The sequence below is a fragment of the Thermobia domestica genome, chromosome 10, assembly GCF_964235325.1.
Source record: "Thermobia domestica chromosome 10, izTheDome1.hap1.1, whole genome shotgun sequence".
Taxonomy (NCBI): Eukaryota; Metazoa; Arthropoda; class Insecta; order Zygentoma; family Lepismatidae; genus Thermobia; species Thermobia domestica.
This window is the reverse complement of record NC_137463.1, coordinates 30,167,080-30,189,714: the sequence shown is the minus strand read 5'-3', so window position 1 is coordinate 30,189,714 and position 22,635 is coordinate 30,167,080.

Genomic DNA, 22,635 nt, shown 5'->3' with positions numbered 1-22,635 from the left:
ACTATCTATGTTAATATAACTACATGTTATGACTAATGTTACAGTGCCAATGCGTTTCTCAATGTGAAAACTCTTATATTAGTATGACCAAGTGGAAAAGTGACACCAGGATCAATGTATGTAAGACTCTAGGGATCAGAATTCTGTGGTTTCAGTTCTATCCAATTATATATGGATGACCAACGACAATATTAAGGAAGCTAAAACCATTAGAAAAAATTATAAACTATATCACATATTGAAAGGAATATATTTGAATCTTATTACATAAGAACGAAGAAAGCTAAGTTAAGTTTGGATTAAGGTATTCTTATCAAGAGTAGGGGCAATATTATCGATGGTTTCATTCAAAAATATAAGTTTCATCGAGTTTTAAATTACTTGCTTAGCGTATATTATGCATAAACTCAGTGACGTGATGGGAAGCAATTGATCAAAGCAATGATAGGGATTATAAAGTAATAAAGTATACATATGATGGGTTGCAGCTGATAAACATGTTTTGAGTTTCTCTTTTAGTATATATATGAATAATAGGATTATTTGTTGATCAACATATCATCATTTACGCTCTCGAAATGATCTTGCTTGAATAAATTTGATACCGTAAGGTTAGTTATACCATTTAGTTAAGAAAAATATGCCAGACCGTTTCTATATTTTAGGTTAATACAATTGTAAAGGAGATGAGGAATGTGTGGATGTTTGTTTGTTTGACCGCCAATAACTTAGCACAAAAATACATTGCCACTTTCTCTTCCCAGTATCGAGTTTATGGAGTCTATATCCTTATTTTCATCTCCCAAAGACTTATCTTCCCAAAGTTTCCCAGATTTCGCAACTACGACTTTATGTGCGTATGGAAGTGATGCCCCGCCTATTTAAAGCATCTTGACTTAATTATCCGTATGACTGTAATGAAATTTCGCATTGTATAATTTACTACATTCAACTATATATCCATTTCTTTTGGGGTCAAATATTTATCTCAAAACTATCTTCTTTGAAAACCACAAATACTCGTTATTCTCTCCGCGTCAGTGATCAATTTAAAATTCCATACTATACGATGTTTAGAATTATTTTATCTTCAGTGCTTCCCGGGTGGTTACACCGTCTCTTCGGTAGGTAAATTTTTACAATCAGTATGCAACCCATAACAGCTCTGGAGGTCTCATTGGACGAAGGGGCTCTACCTTACTTAAAATCCCTGGAGGCTACCTTGAAGCAAAGGAGATTCCTAATTACAAACCATACCTCACGAAAATATCATGAGCTGAGGAGGTGACTTAAGGACCATACCCTGAAGGCGCTACAGGACACCCCGGTAGCTGCCATGAACGAAGGGGTTCCCGTATTAAACATTCCTTCCTTTATCTCTGGTCATAAGGAATATTTAAGTTATTAACTCTGGAAACATCACAAATACTATTTTGTACTTTTGTAAAATAAATAGATGAAGGGCTAGAATCCCAAACTGTCTTCGTCTCGACGTTCACAAATTATTGCAACATTGTACCGGAAGAAAATGCTAATTCAAAATATCATTTACAGCCATTCTTTTTTCACGGAAACGACTCCTGTAAATTGAGTAAATTACATGTGCGTAAACACAAATACAGAATTATTGAATTGTATAAAACAGGGTTTTTTAATCTGGAGGTCATGAACGGAGGAGGAAAACATAAATGTAGTACGAATCTAGTAGCGGAAAAATATATTTTTATAAATTATTTTTAGTTTTTTATTTTGATTGACATGTTATGTCCATATTTTTTTCCAAATACTGCAAAATACATTAAACAGAGTTTTAAGCTGTTAAATAATCGTTTTAAAAATATTTGGGATAAAAGAAGAATGAAAATGATGACAAACTGCATATTGAAGTACAAGAAAACTACCAACAAAATAAAAACTATATATTAGAATGCAATTCAAAATGAAAAATACACATATACAACTGTAAGCGATAAACAGCAAGAATAAAAAAAAAAATTGTTACAAACCGGAAATTACCAATGAAGGTCGCTGGCAAGAGAATAAGATAAAAGGCGATATCAACAGGTTGGTATAAAAGATAATGCAAAAGTTAACATATTTTATTATAACAAAAGAGACACTGACCAAAGCTTAAAACAATTAATCCAAAGCCATGAATAGTCTTACTATGTTTTATTAGCAATAATAATTTCAGTGAAGCCTCTGGGGAATCCTCCCAGAGCTACAATTTTCTACTCCGGGGCCATATCTCTGACCGTGCTCAGTGTGGATTACTAGTATTTTTTGGAATACTTTGTGACGGATCTTTTGTCACATTTTTCATTTTGTATTTACTTGCGCACTTTACTACCAAATGTCTTGATTTTGGATTCAATATGACATTTTTTTTTTGTAACGGTATTATTCTAGCTCGCTTTGTGAACTACATTAACTCTAACGAATATTTATTCTTATTTTTATTTATTTAATTATTTTACTGTAAGGACACAAGTCAATGGAAAGCTTTCGTAAACGCAACATTCAACCTTCAGGTTTCATAGCCCAGAGAGTTAGTTAGTTAGTTTTAACACTTTCTCTACTGTGAAAAGTTTATGGCCAAGATAGAGACCAACTCTTACAACTTTTCACCCTCGTATATTGAAAATTCCCCCGGGAAAAAAATCTGAAATCATCACTCAATGATCCAACGTACAAATAATATAAAAACTTGTAAATGGGTGTGGTAAACGTTAAGCTCTTAAAGCCTAGCAAATCATGCAATGAAATACAGAAGGTTGTTCACTGTATATCCGATTATTTTCGATTCGGTGCTGCCACCTGATGTATCATGCTGGAACTATGGAGTTGCTGGTGGGAGCAGTGTTGTGTCTGACTTTTAGGTGCGTGAGTGTTGGTAGTGGGTGTTATCAAATGGCGCCGAAAATCAACCGGTATTTTGGTAATGGCTCTTTTCCATGCTATGTTTTTGTACGTATGCATTGTGAAAAAGTGTCGGGAGAATGGGTTAACATTCGGGGTGACTACTGTAAAAGCTATTGTAGTTGTTACATGCAGCAGACTCCCCTTGCGAAACATTCACCCACAAAAACCATCAGGAGAAGGGCTTCAAGCAAAGTGAAACTCATAGTGCTAAGGGGAATCCGTCCATTGGCGTGCCAAGAAAATCCCCCGGCGGAACGTGCTTTGGACTACAGATTCCACCTCGCACCGTCAACTGTAAACAAAACAATTGGCATGCGCCTCAGATTGAAGTACGTGCGGAAGGCCCATGTAGATCACCTGCTACCGCGTCACATTGCCGAACATAAGGCGAACTGTAGGAACTGTATAAAAAGTACCTGTCGGGTTCCAAATGGAAGAAAGTTATCACAATGGATGAATCATATGTCCATCTTACTGCTGGTGGTCACATTCGGGCAATAACATACCGTAGCATTTGACGGCAAGGTGCGCAGCTACTTTTTCGTCAGTTCAGGGAAAGTTTCCCTTGTAGCTTTATGGTTGTTACGGGATTCGGATATGAGAGTAAATTGCCGATACGTAAGGTGGACAAAATCGTGAAGGTGAATGCTTCCAAGATTCCATTCTGATACATATCTATCGGAAATACATTCCATACTTGTATGGAATGAACGCGAACCAGGTGATGATCCATATGGACAAGGCTTCGAGTCATACCGCCAGAACATCACTACGTTTTTATCAGGAAATGGCAGATGATTTAGGATTCAAGTCATTCCGTTTGAAGACATGCCTGTGAAAAGCCCAAATGCTAGTTCAATGGATTTTTGCGCATTTGGACTATGGAAACGACCTTTTTAACATTGCCATCCGCGCACCCTAGATGCTCTATGGAAAGCTTATAGGGAGAATTGGGACAGAATTACCATCCTGTTCTGTGCCGGAACTTGCTGCAATGAAAACTGTTTGATAGTCCACAATGCTGAGGGTTCAGTAGAACATGATCGGTGGTGGTAGTGTGGTATCTTAAGGTGAGTACACGTCGAAAATAGTGCGAACAACCTTCTGTAGAACAATACACGTTAATACCCTTACGTAAAATTTAAGTACACACACAATAAATATCATTATATTTACTAAAACACATGAATTCATGCAACAGGCATTAAAGTAGCATAAACAAATTGAAGGAAGGTACATTATTGAGTATAAGTAGGAAAATCACAAATCAGTAATAAAAAGAATAAAATAAAACACACACACATACTGTAACACTATTAGCTATTCAAACTCCAATATGTATATTAAACAAAGTTCTTTTAAAAATGTCAGATTTTCAATCTCTTGTAACTTGGTTTTTATTTATTCGAAATAGGTCATATCATTTTCAACATTAAGACATTTCACATGTTCCGTTGCACCATCTGTCTCACTTGCATTATTATTGCTGTAAAGACCACCAAAATTTTAATGTTTGCGATAATGTAGCACCCTTAGTTTGTAACTCTGAATAATAAATGTGAAATGAAACTGGTGTACGTTTTTGTTTAATAAGTAGATTTTCAAATAAGGAATAATCTGATGTAGTGCTATTTTAAAAATACAACTTTATATTGGGTTGGCAACACTTTGATAGTATTGCACAGTATATCAAACAATGCCCCCCTTCCCCTTTGTATAGTACAAATTTTCATACAGGGAACGTGCACAGTGTTGTGTGGGGAAATCTACAACACCTCGAAAGTGTTTCCCAACTATACTGTATTGTTGGCATGGTGAGGGACCAAGGGACCATCCTGCTAACTGGCAACATTGCTTTTCCACCTAACATAGAACGCTTTAGGAGTGTGAACCCCAAACAGCTGGTACGATTGGAAACATTATACCATTTTAGATTGAAGCCCATTTGTTTCCAACGACTTTTCTTCTTCTTCTAAAACATTTTACCACTTAGCTGGCGTCGGCTTTAGGGATTACTGATCTGCACCCTTTCCTATCTTGTACCATATTCACTGAGATCCTACATTGCGCCATATCTTCCTTCACACAATCCACCCCCTTTTTTGGTCGGCCTCGTGTTGTTTCCCAGTCAGTTCTATAATACCTGATCGGTGAGCTGCTTTTTCGAAGATCTCACATACCCAAACAATCGAACACTACTTTCTTGGAGTTTTTCAACTATTTACTCTCACCTTTACTATTCATCAGAGCGCTTTATTCCTAATTTTGTCTTTCTGCATCACTCCACACATCTACTGGAACATCTTCATCTTAGCAACATGCAACTAGTTTTAAAAACCGTCAGTCCCATTCCGGACATAGCCCCTTCCATCCATTGTTAAGGAGTAGTAGCCCTTGCTCACTTTTCACGGCCTTAATGAGATCGGTCTGTGCGTCGCTTCTGAGGTATGCTCCAACCCAGGGTTGCCAACAGGCAGTTACCGTTTAGTACTAGATCGGAGGTTTGAAAATCACTAAGTTACTAAACGATAATATTATATATATATATATATATATATAGTGGCGTATTTAGGGGGGCTTCCGGGCTTAAGCCCCCCCGAAATCTTACTTACTATAGTAAAGTATATGAAATATGAAATATGAAGTAATGTATATGAAATCTGTATAGTAAAGTATATGAAATATGAAAGTGCATGAATTTTCACTTTTTCAGGTAAAGCCCCCCCCCGAAAGTTAGCAAAGCCCTCCCCGAAACAAAATCGTAAATACGCCACTGTATATATATATATATATATATATATATATATATATATATATATATATATATATATATATATATATATATGTCCACTCCCATTTGATTTTGCCTCCGGACAAAATTTTCTGGAGGAAACCTTGTTAGTATTGTTCGTATTGTCTTGGTGTCTCAGCTAGAAACCTAATAGTTTGGTTATTAATACAGAAACAAAGTATAAATATGCAAAATCATATAACAGTTTATGAAAATTATCTCCTGTTTATTTCTGTATAATACCTTGCACAATGGGGTTCAAACCTCGAACCCCATTGCTCACGCCACTGCGCGACTGATTACACATATAAAACGAAATGATGGGACAAGTTTAGTGTGGTTGAATGCGTCATGTAACTGTGGTCCTTAACAAGTGTGTCACAGGTGAAATTGTCTGTTTGCTGCGTCTATTTATTTTCTGGTGCATACGTTTTATTCATACTTCTTATATTGTTAAAATTTATTGGGAAACAAGTAAAGACTGTGCCAGTGTGCGTGACAAAACATGAGTGTACCGGATAATTATTAGTCCACTTGCTTCTGGAAACTGCTTACTCACTCTAGCAACTCCCAATCACACCCCATCCCTTTTCGGTTAACAAAAGAGATAGTGTCTATTTTCCTACGGTCATTTACAATAGGAGTTTCATTTAGTCAAAGGGGAATAAAGAACTGAAAGTTTATGTATTTGTTTCGAACTGAAATGTACTTCTTCCTATTATTTGAAGAATCTTTTCTTTGTCGTGTCTCTGCATCAAAAATGGAATACCAAAAATCACTAGAATGTGCAGATTTTCTCAAAGTACGTACTAGATCACTAGTTCAACAGTAAAATCACTAAATCTAGTACGAAATCACTAAAAGTGGCATCCCTGCTCCAACCTTTCTGTCGCCTATATTATTTTTTCCATCCATATTTGATATGACAAATACTTTACAACTGGCTGCCATTCTGACGTCAACCAATAACCTGGTGGACCAGGATATTCTGTCAGGTTTTACTGCCTTAGTCGTAATTGTTAGCAACTGCTTATTCGTCTGGAAAATAATAATAATAATGTCCTTTTTTCGTATCAGTACTCATGTCGAAGGTGGCTTATGATCCCGAACTTCTAATACACAATATATATATACGCAAACAGCTGTTTTAAAATACTGACTGTAATTGACGAAAGGACACTTAACTCACTGTTTTGCCCCTAGGATAGATTATTTTTTTCTAAATCTCGTAAGATTTTACAACGAAGATTCGTAGAATTGAAGATCGGAATCGAACTCTGCATCTCGAAACACGAAGTCTAACGGTGGCCAGATTTTCGACACGCTGGCCTCTCAATGAAGATTAGTATCATTTTATTATTGAAAACATCTCATTGTATTCTTTTTTTTTTTTTTTTTAAAAAATCTCATTTCTTTTCTCTGGATTCTTTTTCGGTAGAGAACTAGTTACAACTCCAAATTGTAAATATGGACTTCTTTCAAAATAGGTGACTACAGATCAATTACCAGTAACAGTTTCCGGGTAACATCTAAGTTTAAGTAGTTAGGTTTCAAGTTTTCTTTCACAGTGGAAATGTTTTAAACACAGTGGAACAGTGGAACATTATAAAAAATTGTCACATATATTTTTCTTTTAAATTATCTCTATTTATATATAAAAATAATGAGCATGTCTGTGTGCATGTGTCATCAGCTTTTCGAATAGAAAGGAGTCGCCTAGATTCACCAATTTTTGTATACAGATACATCTTCACCAGATCTAATCGAGTACGAAGCCGTTTTCCGATTTTCGGCTTGGGAAGGAGTAAAAATATATCCACATTTTTTTACTATTTTCTAAGAATACCTGGCCTGTTCGCAGCTAACATTAGTTTTGGTGTTGCACGCTTACATAACAGCAGAGCAGTGGCGTAGGGAAGGGGGACCCAGAGGGGCCGAGACCCCCGAAAGAGGTCCGACAATGTACTTTGATACTTTGATGTTTGTAATTTTTTATATATTTTTGTTTATATATTTTTTGTTTGTAATTTGCTATATGTACCTATAACAGCACGTGCCCCCCCCCCCAAACACACATCCTGGCTACGCTACTGCAGCAGAGGATAAACACCTGGATAATTGAATGATTGTGGAAACGTTCTTCTTCCCTCATTTATCACGGCTGTGAATGAAAACCCAGCAATGACATGCACTTACAGCTACTAGCTACTATATAATAGTCTTTGTACGTAATGTCTTTTAATGATGGTCTTAGATGGTTTAACTTTAATGCGTTTCGTAAGAAGAATGCATAGTATACCAAAACTCAGCAGGTAATTTGGAACGCCACTCACGTTACAGTAGATTGATTATTTGTTTGTTTGTTTATTAGTTATCTGTTTAACAATATTTCAGTTTAGCTAAGATTTGTGTGTATTTAATGATGCTTTTGAAATTTGCGATGGCAACGTTCTTGTTTTTCCGTATTGTTAAGATATTAAAATATTGAAAACGATTCCAAAAAGAAGAGGGAAAGCCATTTCATTTTTTTAAAACTTCCTTTTCTTCTAGAAGATTTATTCTTCATCTTGTTCTTAAACTTTAACCACGTCTGGAAATTATTTTTAAGAGAACAAATAATAATTTTTGAAACAAGAAATTATTGCGAAAGATTATACTTACATGTGAAAAAAAAAAATACTGAACGGACTAAATAGCATAATAACCCGGACTTGAAAAATCTTGCTTGCAAGTACTCGCCAGACAAAAAAAAAAAATCTGCTAGCCAGACGATTTTGCTGTCACAATGTTTATCCAAATAAACAAAAATTATTTTGCGACATGGTAAACATGTCAATACATTTTTTTGTTATTGGCATGTCTCTTACAAATAAAAGAAGAGTGACATCTACTATTTATTCTTGAATTCACGTTTTTGATTGATCGGACTTTAATTACTCGCTAAATGTAAAGAAAGTACTCGCCACTGGCAAGCAGGCGAGTGGATTTTTCAAGCCCTGATAATAATAAATAATACTGCCAAGGTAACCATTAACGTTTCTTTTATTCTAATTACGAAAACGTTGATTTTGTGAAGAAATTAAGGTTATGAAAAATAAACATAATTAATTGGGCGTAAGCCGGAAAAATTCTTTTGTTCCCGAAATACACCGCTATAATTTTGAGATGCAATAATAAATAATAACAAGTCCAATTATGTTTAAATTCTTGTAACAACTTCATTTTTCTGGGTGAAAGTGTTAGGTTGCAGTTCTGTACACTACGGATTCTGTTGGATGGCTACTACGTATCAGAATGTATATACATAAAGTATTGTAGGCATAAAATACTTGATCATAATAGATACATTAATATTTTCAAGCTACGATGCATATCCTCAGTGCTTGGATATCATGTAGGGCTACTACTGAAATTTAATTTAAAGTAATGAATGATAGTCATTCAATTAGATTTAAAATGTTTGATAATAACATATTTCCTGAAGTTGCCTAATGCTTTTATGTAAATAAGCTTTATTAAAGAAAAAATAAAATATTATATACAGTAAAATATATATGTATGCTATCGACATTACGTAACTTAGTTTGAGAGTACTGCTACGTTTGTTTTCGAAACGTAAGAAGAGTCGTGTATGCTACAGTTTGGTATCTTTGAGCTACAAAGGAATACGAAAGCTGATACCTGTACACTGAATGAGTACTTAATTTATTATTATCGTTGTCAACAATCTGTTATTATATTTACATACAATTTTAGATTTATGACTACAACAGCTAAGAATTTGCCGTACATAAACATGTTATACTGTCTTGCAAAGCTATTTAAAATCAACCTAACCTAAAATACCGGTAAATGGAAAAATCTTAACCCAATGATTTTATTAATTTGAATATAACAAATTTAAAGTAAGCAAATTCGTTTTAGATACCGATAATCAATAAATATTAAGCTTTGATGTAATGGAATCATTATTATTTTTAAATTCATTTACTACTACTACTACTACTACTTAAAATTTCAACTACTACTATTTAAGTGTTATAATATTCATACTAGATAGTATCTATTCTGCTGTTATTTTGCACTCTATTCTTATTCTGTTTACTATTACTATTGTATGTTAAACTATTATCAGTACCGAAAACTACAAAACATCAAAAAATACTTACTTGATTAATATTTACCTTATGCTATTCTATGATTCATAATTCTTCTGCATTCTTCTGGAACGTCGAATTATCTGAAAATAAACAAAAATAATTATTATTAATGTAAAATTTCAATTATCCTATATTTGTAATCTAACTTAAGACTAATAAAATATAAATGCTTACCGTAAGAGGTTTCAGCTGCTTTTCCCGCTAAAACTGGAGACTGGTGGCGCTGCCACTCAAGGAAGTTGGGTACCACGAACTACTGAAAGCAAGAACGAATCAGATCATTCACAGCGCGTGAGTCTGATAGAATTAGCCAATGATACACTTAGCTACTGCCAGTAGCAGACAATGCACTTAGTTACAATTCTAGCCGGTAGTGTCGCAGAGTCACTTTTCTTGCATTGTGGGAACGATTTGAATTTCCATTAGGAATATAGGGAGTGGTTCATCGGGGTAATCAGTGAATATTTGCCTCCCGAGTTCTTCATTCACTTGTACTTGTGATGTTTTAGGAAGGCATATACGAGGTATGTTCCATATGTTAATCGATACAAAATTATTTTATTTCTGTTTCAGTCTGTTAAAAATTGTATTTAATGACAACCAGTGGCGTATTTAGGGGGAGGGCTTCCGGGCTTAAGCCCCCCCCGAAATCTTACTTACTATAGTAAAGTATATGAAATATCTTGCAGAATTCTCACATTTTCAGGCAAAGCCCCCCTCCGAAAGTTAGTAAAGCCCTCCCCGAAACAAAATCGTAAATACGCCACTGATGACAACTAACACATATTATTGTTATTGTTCGTCACCACCACCATGGAATGTGATTTTTCGATTCTTCATGTTTAATGATTGTATCTCCAAGAGCCAAACTTTATATTTTCGCGGTTACTTCCTACGTACGGTGACACCTAGGCCAAACTAGGTTCAGCTTCATTGAAAAGTCTTGCGGTCTAAGTAAAAAAGCTGACATCTTTTATCCGTTGCAATGTGAATTAGATTCCTGACTCTTCTTCCTCTCTGGTGACGTATGTCGTGCTTTAGTTATTCCAGACTGAACACCTTATGCATCGATCCCCTCTTGCAGGCTGAAGGACGGTGAGAGTAGGGTTGTTCGATATGGCTGAGGACCTATCGAATTTCGGGAGTGAAAATTTATCGAATTGTCATCGGTTACTCGAAACTGTTCGAGTATTTGAAATTATCGAAGTTTCGAGTATTATCGAAATTTCGAGTATTATCGAAGTCTCGGGTATTATCGAAATTTCGAGTATTATCGAAGTTTCGGGTATTATCGAAGTTTCGGGTATTATCGAAATTTTGAGTATTATCGAAGTTTCGGGTATTATCGAAATTTCGAGTATTATCAAAGTTTGGGGTATTATCGAAGGTTCGAGTATTATCGAAAGTGTCTTGCAGCCAATGATTCATTCTTGCAGCCAAACTAGTCAGACAACTTTTATCATCTGATTAGTTATTGCAAAGTTGTATTTGTGAAGAGAAAAGAAAGCATGCAGAAAGGGACTGCTTTTTCGACAGACACACACAAACACACACAGACATACATACACACCCACACACACACAGGTAGTTTTATTTCTTCTTGAATTCTAAATCTTGTTTCTCTGGTGCTTGGGGTCCCGGGTTCGATCCCATCCCCCGCCAAGTGAACTTTGTGGTGGACAAACACCGTGTGCGTGGGTTTTCTCGGGGTTCTCACGTTTCCTCCCACTTTCTTCATTCCACCATTTCATCCATTACTCATCATCACCGTCTCCTTTAGCCTAACCGGCATAAACGTACGACGTAAAACTCAAAGATTTCATTTCATTTCATTTTCTAACTCTTGTTTGTTATTTGCTGACCACCTATCGTGTCAGTGTTGCCAGACATATGGTCTTAAACGTGCAAATACGATAATTTGCTCTTCGTACGATATAGTACACGGTCCAACACCTCAACCATATTAATCATGTGCGGTGTTGCTAAAATTTTGTGGGAAAATTCTATTTTTAAGTCAAATGTTTTACCTTCTGTCATGTTTTCTCTCTCTCAATGGCCTCTAGTTCACACATTGCCACAATCAGATATGATGATGCTTTGGGCGCAAACTCCCCATTTCGCATTTCAGTAAAATAAATGTTAATCAAATGTTAATAAATGTTACGTGGTCACAGGTATTTCAAGATGGCGGCAAAAGGGAAATTTTGGTCATAGAAAGGCGCGTTAAAAATATAAGGGAAGTCCCGATTTCTAATCGTTACATAGTACTGCAGTACGTGATCATAGGGATTTGAAAATGGTAACAAAGAAGAAAATGGAAGGAGAACACTGGCGGAAGGGCGGGTCTAGCTCGTTTTTCATTCACATGCAGCAAGTATTTGATGGAAAGAGATCTTTAGTAATGTAATGAAATTTATTTTTCTACTACCATTGCAGTATTCGCCTTTTTTGATTTAAGTTAAAATTTAACTGGGTTGTATAACTTTAAACTATTCTAAAACATATCACTCGTTTGGTGTGAAATCTATCCCTTCACATAACTTACATAATACCAAGAGTCTACTATGAAGAAAGGAAAAAGGCTGAAATATACTACTGAAAAGTATTAAATGCCGGATGCAAAAAGACAGTAAAAGATTATAGTGGTCATAGTAATAAAAGTAGTAGTAATATTAATATTGAGAAAACCGTAATATTAATATTAGTCATAACATCACAAATACGCTCAAAGTAAGAACAAATATTCGAATTCAAGCGAGTTCCCCTTGTCACAAGGCAACCAAAAGCAACAGACGTATGATGAAAGCAAAAAGGAACAACATCTTAAAGTAAGTTCTATCAAAATCGTGCAATCAGTTCGAAAGTTATCGTCGGACATCACATACAGACAGACAGCGCAACAGCTTCGCACCCAAAATTCCCAAAGTGTGTTTCAATGATACTCGAAGTTCAAATATTACACGAAATTTAGACAATCTCAAATACTCGAAGGGTTCAAGTACTGGACAATAAATTCTCAAAACCAAAGTTCGATAAGTCTCCAGCCTTATAAAACTTCCTTACTTCTACCTTTATCAGAAGCTGTCTCTATCCAAAACTTTAATTAAATCCTCGAAACCAGATACAAAATTTTCCTTTTTCTGCCTACCCTGTTGTTGACGCAATCGGTAAAGTGGAAGTTTGTAGACTAATGGGGCCTTATGCACAGTCGTTTTGACGTATGATTAGCGTCATACTAAATGCCTGACTACTGCAGGAAACATGTTAATCGAACTCTTTAGTATGGCACTAATCACGGGTTAGAACGACTCTGCATAAGGCCCATGGTGTCTTGGATTCCAATCCTGTTCGGGTGATGCATGTTTTGCCTTCCTTTCTCTCTCTCTCTCCCTTCCCTGACAGATTACTTAATCCTTGTACATACATAAACATTGGTCTTAAAGACATGCGGGTAGAAACTCTTCTTTCACTTCATTTCAAGGGAGGCAACTTTTCAAATGAACACCCTGCGTATATGTAGTACACATGTAGGCTTACACGTATGATAACATCGATTGCATTGTTTCTTCCAGATCTTTTAGTATTTGTTGCTTGCAAATAATTCGAGTCTCTCAAACTCGTTGAATGTTTCTAACACTTCGAGTGTCTCAAACATTTCGAGAGTCTCAAACATTTCGAGAGTCTCAAACAATTCGAGAGTCTCAAAACAATTCGAGAGTTTCAAACAATTCGAGAGTCTCAAACAATTCGAGAGTCTCGAAAGTTCGATAATTCGATAAAATTAAAATTCTTTATCGACGAAACGGTTTTGAAATTTTATCGAATTGTTATCGATTACTCGATTATCGGAACAGCCCTAGGTGAGAGTCAAGGGCGCCCATGTTGTAGTTTCCAAGGGGAGGGGGCAAGTATAAGCGACGTTTCAAATATAGTTTCAAATTTTGCTGTAACTAATGTAAAAATTCTATTGGGTTTTCGATATTCTGAAGTACAATTTCTTCTAGGGAAGGGGGCAAGCGCCCCACCTTGCCCTTCTTGATGCGCGCCCTTGGTAGGAGTGTGTCAATGTCATCTACTAAACTACTGACCCAACCTTCACCAAAGCTGACGTGTAAACAAGATCGCAAAGATATGTCGGGACGATTCCATCACCGGACAGCTTATCACAGGGTGAGTGTAGTACAGGGTGAGGAGACTCTGGCCATAACTGCTTAAAGCCACAATATATCTAAAACCGCCATTGACTGACTGGCTTCTCAGCAAAAATGATAATTTTGAACTCCTTCAGTAACCGTTAAGGCTTCTTAGCCTCAGTGCACGCCCGACGCGGGATCTGCGAGAGTGTCAGTTATTACTTACAGTATTAAAGCACGAAAGAAATATCCACTTCCAAGTCCTTTTCGCTTTTATAAATTACAAATTCCAACAGTTTAAAATACACTGTCTGGAGACGATGCAGTGAAGTGTCAACTAGATGACTCGCGATGATGAACTAAGTACAATCTTGATGGCTTGCAAAGGGTGGCATTTTTTTCATTTTCGTAATTTGTTCCACATCCGTCGTTCTGATTCTTGATGCAAATTATGTAGAAGATTGAAAATTGTTATCATGCAGACTATCGGAGTTATTCAGAATTTAGTTACCTTCTACTAATTGCAAAAGAAAGATTCACTTTTATAAAAACGTAACACAAGAAGATCATGAAAACGTTCTTTCAGTCAATGAGTGGACAGCATTGTGTCCTTGGATTTTCTCGGAGTACTCTAATTTCCTCCCACATCCTCATTCTACGAATTCATTCATCATCATTCACTTTTGCCTTAATCATCCGTTTCCTTTAGCCAATCATGGGACGTTAAATTGAAAGTAAGAATACCTTCAGCCAATGAAAAAAGTGCTATCTTGTCCTTGAAAATGAGAGTCTACTCTCAATCGTGCATAATATAAATGCTATCATCTCAGTCTGTGGGTCACGCTGATCCTATTATTATACAGTTACGCTAACAGATGTCGCCACCTACGCTATTGCTTGCGTGTATTAAAAAAATAAGTCCTTGAAATGATGTACATTCAGGGTGGTTATCAAGCAAACTAAAAACAAAAAAGTAGTATGTAAAGAACGACGTTCGAGGAGGCAATATGGCATCAGGGTATTAGAAAAGCTGTCTCGAACACTTTTTTAATATATTTTATTTAATACAAGCGCTGTTTTTAGATTTTCTTTTTAAATTTTGGATACAAACTTTAAAGTGTGTGGACATCCCTGGTGTCATTACTTTTCTTATTTAGAAAAAAATCACTATGAAACAACATTGTTTAACACGGACGAATTTCGGGTTATATGCCTGCGCCATTTTGGTTACGGCTCCAGTCGTAACTACGTCTTTTAGTGCAAACCCATAATTGTTTAATACAATTTCATTATCTTATAACAATTTCTAGTATAATAGTCGACATGGCTAATAAGGCTGCGACCTACTTTTTAAAACACAAATGTGGTTTTATGATATGACAATGCAAACAAAGAATTTTTAACTGTATATGATATTAACCTATAGTGTAAGGCAACCCGAAGTACGTGGTACAACTAGTTTTATAATAAAACGCAAATTGTAATATTCTCATTAATGAAATGAAATATTTTTTTCTACATACATAGACACTCATAATTGACGAAAATTAGTCTTGTACAACGAAAATTTCATAAAATTAACATAATATTGTTAGAAATGAAATTTAATTTTAAGAAATCAATGAAGGTGCTATGGAGCTTTTGTTTCGTTCCAAGAAAACGACTTAATCGGATCGGGACTTTAAAATGATGAAAATAATGCCTCTGCTTTCTCCTCTCCTACTTTTATATTTGATACCAATCGTTTCGTTCCTATCATTATTAGATCTGTCTTTTTACGTTTAGTTTCGTAGTTAAAATGAAATCTTTCAGTTTTACGTTCCACAATTGTGCTATGTAGGATAAAGGAGACAGTGATGATGAGAATGAATGAAATGATGGAATGAAGAAGTATGAGGAAAAAGAAGAGCGAATACATACAATGTTTGTCCACCTCAAAGCCCACTTGGTGCAACCTGCAATAGAAACAGGGGGAACACTCTACCACTGAGCCACCGCGCCCTGTTATTTAGATAGAGAACATCCTTATGCTTATATCCGAATTCAATCTTGATCACTTCTTCTCTTAAATCGGTCATTGCTTATTCACAACAGTAAACACTATTGAGAACAACGTTCTCTAAACGATCATGGTGATAAAACAGCTCTTTCTTTTGCAGAAATAACATTCATGGAATTTCCATTGTAATTCAATGGCATAAAGTGTCGTATGTAGTATTCATAAAATACCTTGCAAACAGGTAAATGAATTGGTTTGAAACTTCTACGTCATAACAAATGCACTAGTTCCGATCAGATTGCGTAAGTTCCAGCGATAATGTTGTTATCAAACTCTCTCTTTGAATATTGTACGAATAATATTTTGTTTCTTCTGTAGTAAATTCTTTTGATATCAGAAACAAAGTGTCATTATTTAAAAAATGTTATAAATCCACAGATTAAAATGATCGTTAACTTTTCCCTTTCCAACTTTTAGTGTTCTTTTTTTTTTTTTTTTTTTTTTTTTTAAAGACGTAGCAAGATTATTCCTAATTTTACACCGACAGTGGTTTGTGGATGGTTGAAAAAGAAATGTAGGATTTCCTGACGTTCCAGTTTAGCCGGGGTAGCTCTGATCGTGATTTACATGATATGTTTCCCCAAAAATTGTTCGGGACCACAAATATTCCTTCAAAACATATCACTCGTGCATTATGAGGGTGATAAGAAAGTATAGTTACAAAGCTTGCAGTGAAACGTGATTTCATACAACCAATACAGCCAATAGATAGTGCATACACCTGGTTATTTTTTAACATTGTCTCCATATCTGTTGGGGCAGTTGTCGCATCGTGGAATGAGTTTGAAGAAGATTCCCTCCTGGTAAAAATCCTGTCCTTACGTGGTCAGCCACGTTGTCACGAAATGTTTCAACATCCTCGTCTAAAGCGAAGCAATGGCCTTCTAGGTGCTCCTTTAAGTGCGGGGACAGGTGAAAGTCCGAGGAGCGAGCTCTTGGAGCAAGGTCCGGGCTATAGGGAGGGTGGTCGATGATGTCCCAGCGAAACTGTTAATGCCGTGCTAAGTTGGCCACTGCGCTCCGACGTTTTCTCTACCAGTCGCAAATTTTCAATACCATTCTGCGAAATGTTAACCAGACATTACATCTCTTCGTAAACCTCTACTAGTTGCCGGTGAATTTCAGTTGCGGTCACGTGTTTAGTCCACAGAAATCAAATAACTGAGCGGAAACCTACGCTAGACCAGTTTTTCAAACGAGTCGCCATTTAAGTTTACCTACAACTAGCCCCGTAGACATATTTGCGGATCACAAATGTTTCAGGTATCCTCTGATCTTATTGGCCAATACAGATAGGACATGAAGATTCATGACATACATATAGCAGAAAACAAACGCCAGATGCTGTCGCCTCTCGTAGCCGAGCGTGGCTCTCTCCGTTGGTCTAGTAGCTAGCACGTACGCCTTTGGTGTACGAGATCCCGATTTCGATTCCAGATGGAATCTAGCCCTTTGTGATTTTAACTGTCCTCGATGTTTCTGTGTTCGTGTCCCTGTTGTTCTAGATGATTGGAAAAGCCAGTCAAACGAATAGAGCAAGTGAAATTAGTATTAAGTAGTTAAAGTAAGTTACTGAGACACGTTCGATGAGTCAGTTAACTTTAAAAAAGAAAAAAAAACAAAAAACGTGCTAGTAAGGGGGCAAGGAATGAAAATCACTTTTGGCGTGGGTTCAAACCCGGCCCAAGGAAAGATTTTTTTTTAAATTTTCGTAACATTTTTCATTAAAATAAAATTGCAAATAATACAAAAAAGTAATTTACCGAGCACTACTACTACTAGTAGTAGTAGTAGTAAGAACAGGTTAGAAGCCCCGCAGGGGTTGGTTGGGTTCTGTTCTGGACATCAAATGGGCAAATTAAAGACTTGCCCAATTTTTCCGTACATTTTACATGACCAACTTATAACAGCTGGCTAGGGTAGCGCGCGAAAAAAATACAGGCTAGCGTGCGAATACTGAAACGTTTGGGATCGGCAAAAATGCGTACCGTAGGTAGCGAGATTCTGAAACTCTGCACAGTTGCCAACTTCATATATTAAAATTACCACACACTCCTCATTTTTCTTTAAAAGACGAAACTCCAGAAATATCAGTCTTGTAACCTTACTTTCTGATCCTCCATTGTCATAAGAATAATCTATTCTCTGTCACTCAATTTTAGTGAATGTTCACCTACTACTTAATAAATTCTAATACTCCAGCAAGAAGCAAGTGCTGTAAATCTTCATAAGGTGTCCCCGTGTTTTGGTATAGAACAGTGTTGTGTTCTATAAAGTTCTATAAAGAATCAAGAAATAAAGTTAAAAGAGCTAGTTGCATTGGAATTGCAAACTGATATAGTGAGATTGAAGCTCGACATTGGTTTCTATAAAAAGGACTACCAATTTTCCACTGTAGGTGTGTTTACTTCTTGTTACTAACATAACAGATTATTATTTAAAGAAAAACAGATCAACGACAATGCATTTGTGATGTTTACGCCTTTCTGAGTGCGAGTGCACTTTCCCTGGCTTTGGTTGTTCATGATGGGGTACCTTACTTAAAATCGTGGCTTTTAAGATTTGTTCTTTCTGGAGAAAAGGGGGGCAAATTATGCCATTGCACGAAGCGGCAAATCGTCTAGGGCCGGCCCTGGTGGTATGTCAGTAAAAGCAGTGATGTAATGCTAATTTTTTAGGTGGGTATACGCTCCATTCCTTGTTACACACACATACACACATATCTATATCTGTATATATATATATATATATATATATATATATATATATATATATATATTTGGTCTAGGAATTAATTCGTGCGGGTGGACAAGAGATGGCGCAACGAACGGAGCGTCCCACAGTTCCGTGTATCCACACATGTGTTGCAAACCCCTGTCATCGCGTATCGTTCGTAGTATAGGGCAGTGGATTAAAGCGTCAACAACACCAGTTTGTAGTTAAGTGAACATGGCGCAATTTGTGCCTGATAAAGTGTTTTTGCGGGGTGTCCTGCTGCATTACTTTAACATGCAGAAAAGTGCGACTGAAAGTCATCGTATTTTGGTGGAAGTGTATGGTGACCATGCTCTAGCTGAGCGAACGTGTCAGAAGTGGTTTGCACGGTTTAGAAGTGGTGATTTCGGCTTGGCAGACCAAGAGCGAGCTGGACAGCCAAAAAAATTTCAAGACGAAGAATTGACAGCATTGCTCGAGCAGGATTCGTGTCAAACGCAGGAACAACTTGCAGCAGCATTAGGCGTTGATCAAACAACAGTCTCCAAACGCTTGAAAGCCATGGGAATGATTCAAAAGATGTCACATTGGGTTCCACATGAATTGAAAGACAGAGACGTTGAAAGACGAAAAACCATTTGCGAATTGCTGCTTCAACGACAGAGCAGAAAGGGGTTTCTGCATCGAATTATTACGGGTGATGAGAAGTGGATCCATTACGAGAACCCTAAACGAAAAAAGGCCTGGGTGAAACCAGGTGAACCAGGTCCATCACAACCAAAACGAGATATTCACTGTGCAAAGGTTATGCTGTGCATATGGTGGGATATGAAAGGTGTGGTGTACTATGAGCTGCTGCAACCGGGTGAAACTATGAATGGAGAACGTTATCGACGACAAATAATGCGTTTGAAGCAAGCTCTGGCCAGAACACGACCAGAAAGGGAGAACAGACATGATAAACTTATTGTTCAACATGATAACGCTCGCCCACATGTCGCAAAACCGGTCAAAACCTATTTAGAAAATGTCGGATGGGAAGTTTTATCCCACCCGCCGTATTCACCAGACGTTGCTCCTTCGGACTACTACTTGTTCGATTGCATGAACAACGATTTGATTGGACAGCGGTTTACTTCTTCAGAAGATATCGAAACATGAGTCTCTGACTGGATCGCTTCCAAGGATGAGGACTTCTTTCGCCACGGAATCCGTACATTGCCTGACAGATGGGCGAAAGTGGTGGCTAGCGATGGACAATATTTTTCTTAAGGTATTTATGTATTTTGTGTTTGTACTACAGCTTCAATGTGTGCGTACCAACCGCACGAATTAATTCCTAGACCAAATATATATATATATATATATATATATATATATATATATATGTATGTATGTATGTATGTATATGTATATAGATAGATAGATAGATAGATAGATATGGGGTGTCTTATAATTCTAATTACAGGCGTTGAAAGTAGACACGAAAACAAGCAAAAAAAAAAGTTTATTACAGTTAAGTCACAAGTGGCGTTCTTTCCGGGCTATAAGCGCGGGGAAGTGTAGAAAATTGAACTCTGAACATTGACAGCATAACAACTAGAAGAAACAGTCTGGTGTATTTCAGACAAAACCATACTTCTATTTTCGAAAAATGTCACATTCAAGATATTCGGGAAATTACGGAAGATTTAATTAAACCTTGTCCCATTCTATCCACAATCATCTATGAGATCTTAACTTAATTTGTGAAATTATGTATCTACTTTCCCCATTCTTTTGAACTTGGTATTTTCTGACAAGACAAGTGTGTTTCCTCTGAAATTCACCATACTGTTTCTTCTAATACTATCAGTCTTTGCGCTGTTAATGCTCAGAGTTCAATTTTGTGCACTTTCCAACTTCCATAACTCTGAAAGGAAGCAGTTTTCAACTTCGGTGTAGTAAACTTTTTCGCTTGTTTCCGTGTTTACTGGAGGTTTCTACCCTTGAAGCATTTTTTTACCAAGTCATTTTAAATAAAATTTTCTTTTGTAGAAAGTAATTGAGAACACAGTTCTCAACTGAAGGAATCAAGCATTATACTTTATGCTTTATTTTGGAACATTATGCTTTATTATGCTCTTAAAGATATCAAACTTGCTTATGTGAGTAACTGTCGAAACTAGAAATAAGGTACCAACCATGAGTGAAATATTCTGTTATGCTTTTTAAGCTTTATGGTTGCACTGCCAATCAGTGTTTCCTCAATTAATACTGAAGAAAAATCGGTCCTTATAGTTAACAGATAGTTATATCTTAGAAGTTATGGAATATCCTTGCTTATAGGCAACTCACGCTGGCTCTGCGCGTATCGGTTGCATTAACAATCTGGATATGTGTATGAGGTAACAAGAAGAAACACCTTAATAGAAGTCTGCATTTCGGAGAATAGTAACCCGAACCACTCAACCTATTAACCAGAGGCAGAGAAAAAGATTACCTTCAGTATTAGAAATTAATTTAAGACCTTATTTGCCTCTCTGCTTTAGGCCAATTTATTGCTGAAATAATCTCTGGTGCCAAGTTAGAATCGGGTAGTATCAGTATTCCCATCTAAAACTTTAGTTCAATAATTTATTTCGATTCGAGGTTTCCCGTCAGCAGCGACTCAAAAAGAAAAAATAACAAACTACAATCTTACCAAGCGAAGTATCCCAAGTGGTAGAATTTTGGCTTCGCGTTCGGGAGGTCGTGGATTCGATTCCTATTGCTGACCATCCTGACTAGTTTTCCTCAGTTCTACTAGGCAAATACCGGGATAGTACCTACTAAACATGCTAGCCGACACCTTACCAAATTGTGTGCCGCAGTGGCTCAGTGGTAGAACGTTCACCTCTGATACGTAAGATCCTTGGTTCGATACCAGCCCGCACCAAGCGACCTTTCTTGTGAACAAACAACATGTGCGTGGATTTTCTAGGGATTCTCCCGTTTTCTCCCACTTTCCTCATTTCACCATTTTCATTCATTTCTCATCATCACCGTGTCCTGTAGGCTAGTCGGCATAATCGTGGGAAGTGAAACTTGAGGAGTTCATTTTTTTCCTTCCTAAATCCTTTCCATTGTTATTATTGTTGTTAGATATCCAGTATAAAATGGCATCTGAACGGTATGTGGTGATTGTTAAATGAAATAAAATACAATAAAACAAATACGCAATACTGGAAAAAGGGGAAAGTAGCTAAAGATAACAAATGCTGTCTTCTTAAAAGTCTTTCCTAAAAGAATAAAAGTTGTAAACTAAAAAATGGGAGTTTTTCTAATTTATAAAATTAAATTTGAATATTCAAGTTAGTTCTTTTTATTAAAACCGAGGAAGCAAATAAGAAAACCCGCAAGCCTAACTCCTCTAGGTAAATTACAACTTCCGTGATCAGACATTTTCTTAGATATTGAAAGGTGTTTCATGACTGCTTATTAAATTATTAAATCTTGAGCACACTGTCAAACAAAAGGATTTTAAAAGGACGCTGCCTGGAGTTAAAAGTTATTATTAACTCCCTGTGTTATTCCCAAGAATGTTATAAAATAGAGGATCTGCCCATATGTATCTTCATCATATGAACTCAGTGAAGCCGAAAAACAATCGAGCACCGTATGAGCCGGCACGTCTGATTGGCTTCTCTCGTTTCCGCCATGATTGTTGGCTCGAAATGTTGCGATCTTAGTGGCGCGGAGTGGGCAGAGTAGGTGTGGCGAAGCTGTGACGTAGGGCTTCAAGATTTTGTTGTATGGGCAGATCCTCTATTTTATAACATCCTTGGTTATTCCAGCATTCACTTAATCCGTCAAAGAAAAGGTTGGAAAGAATAG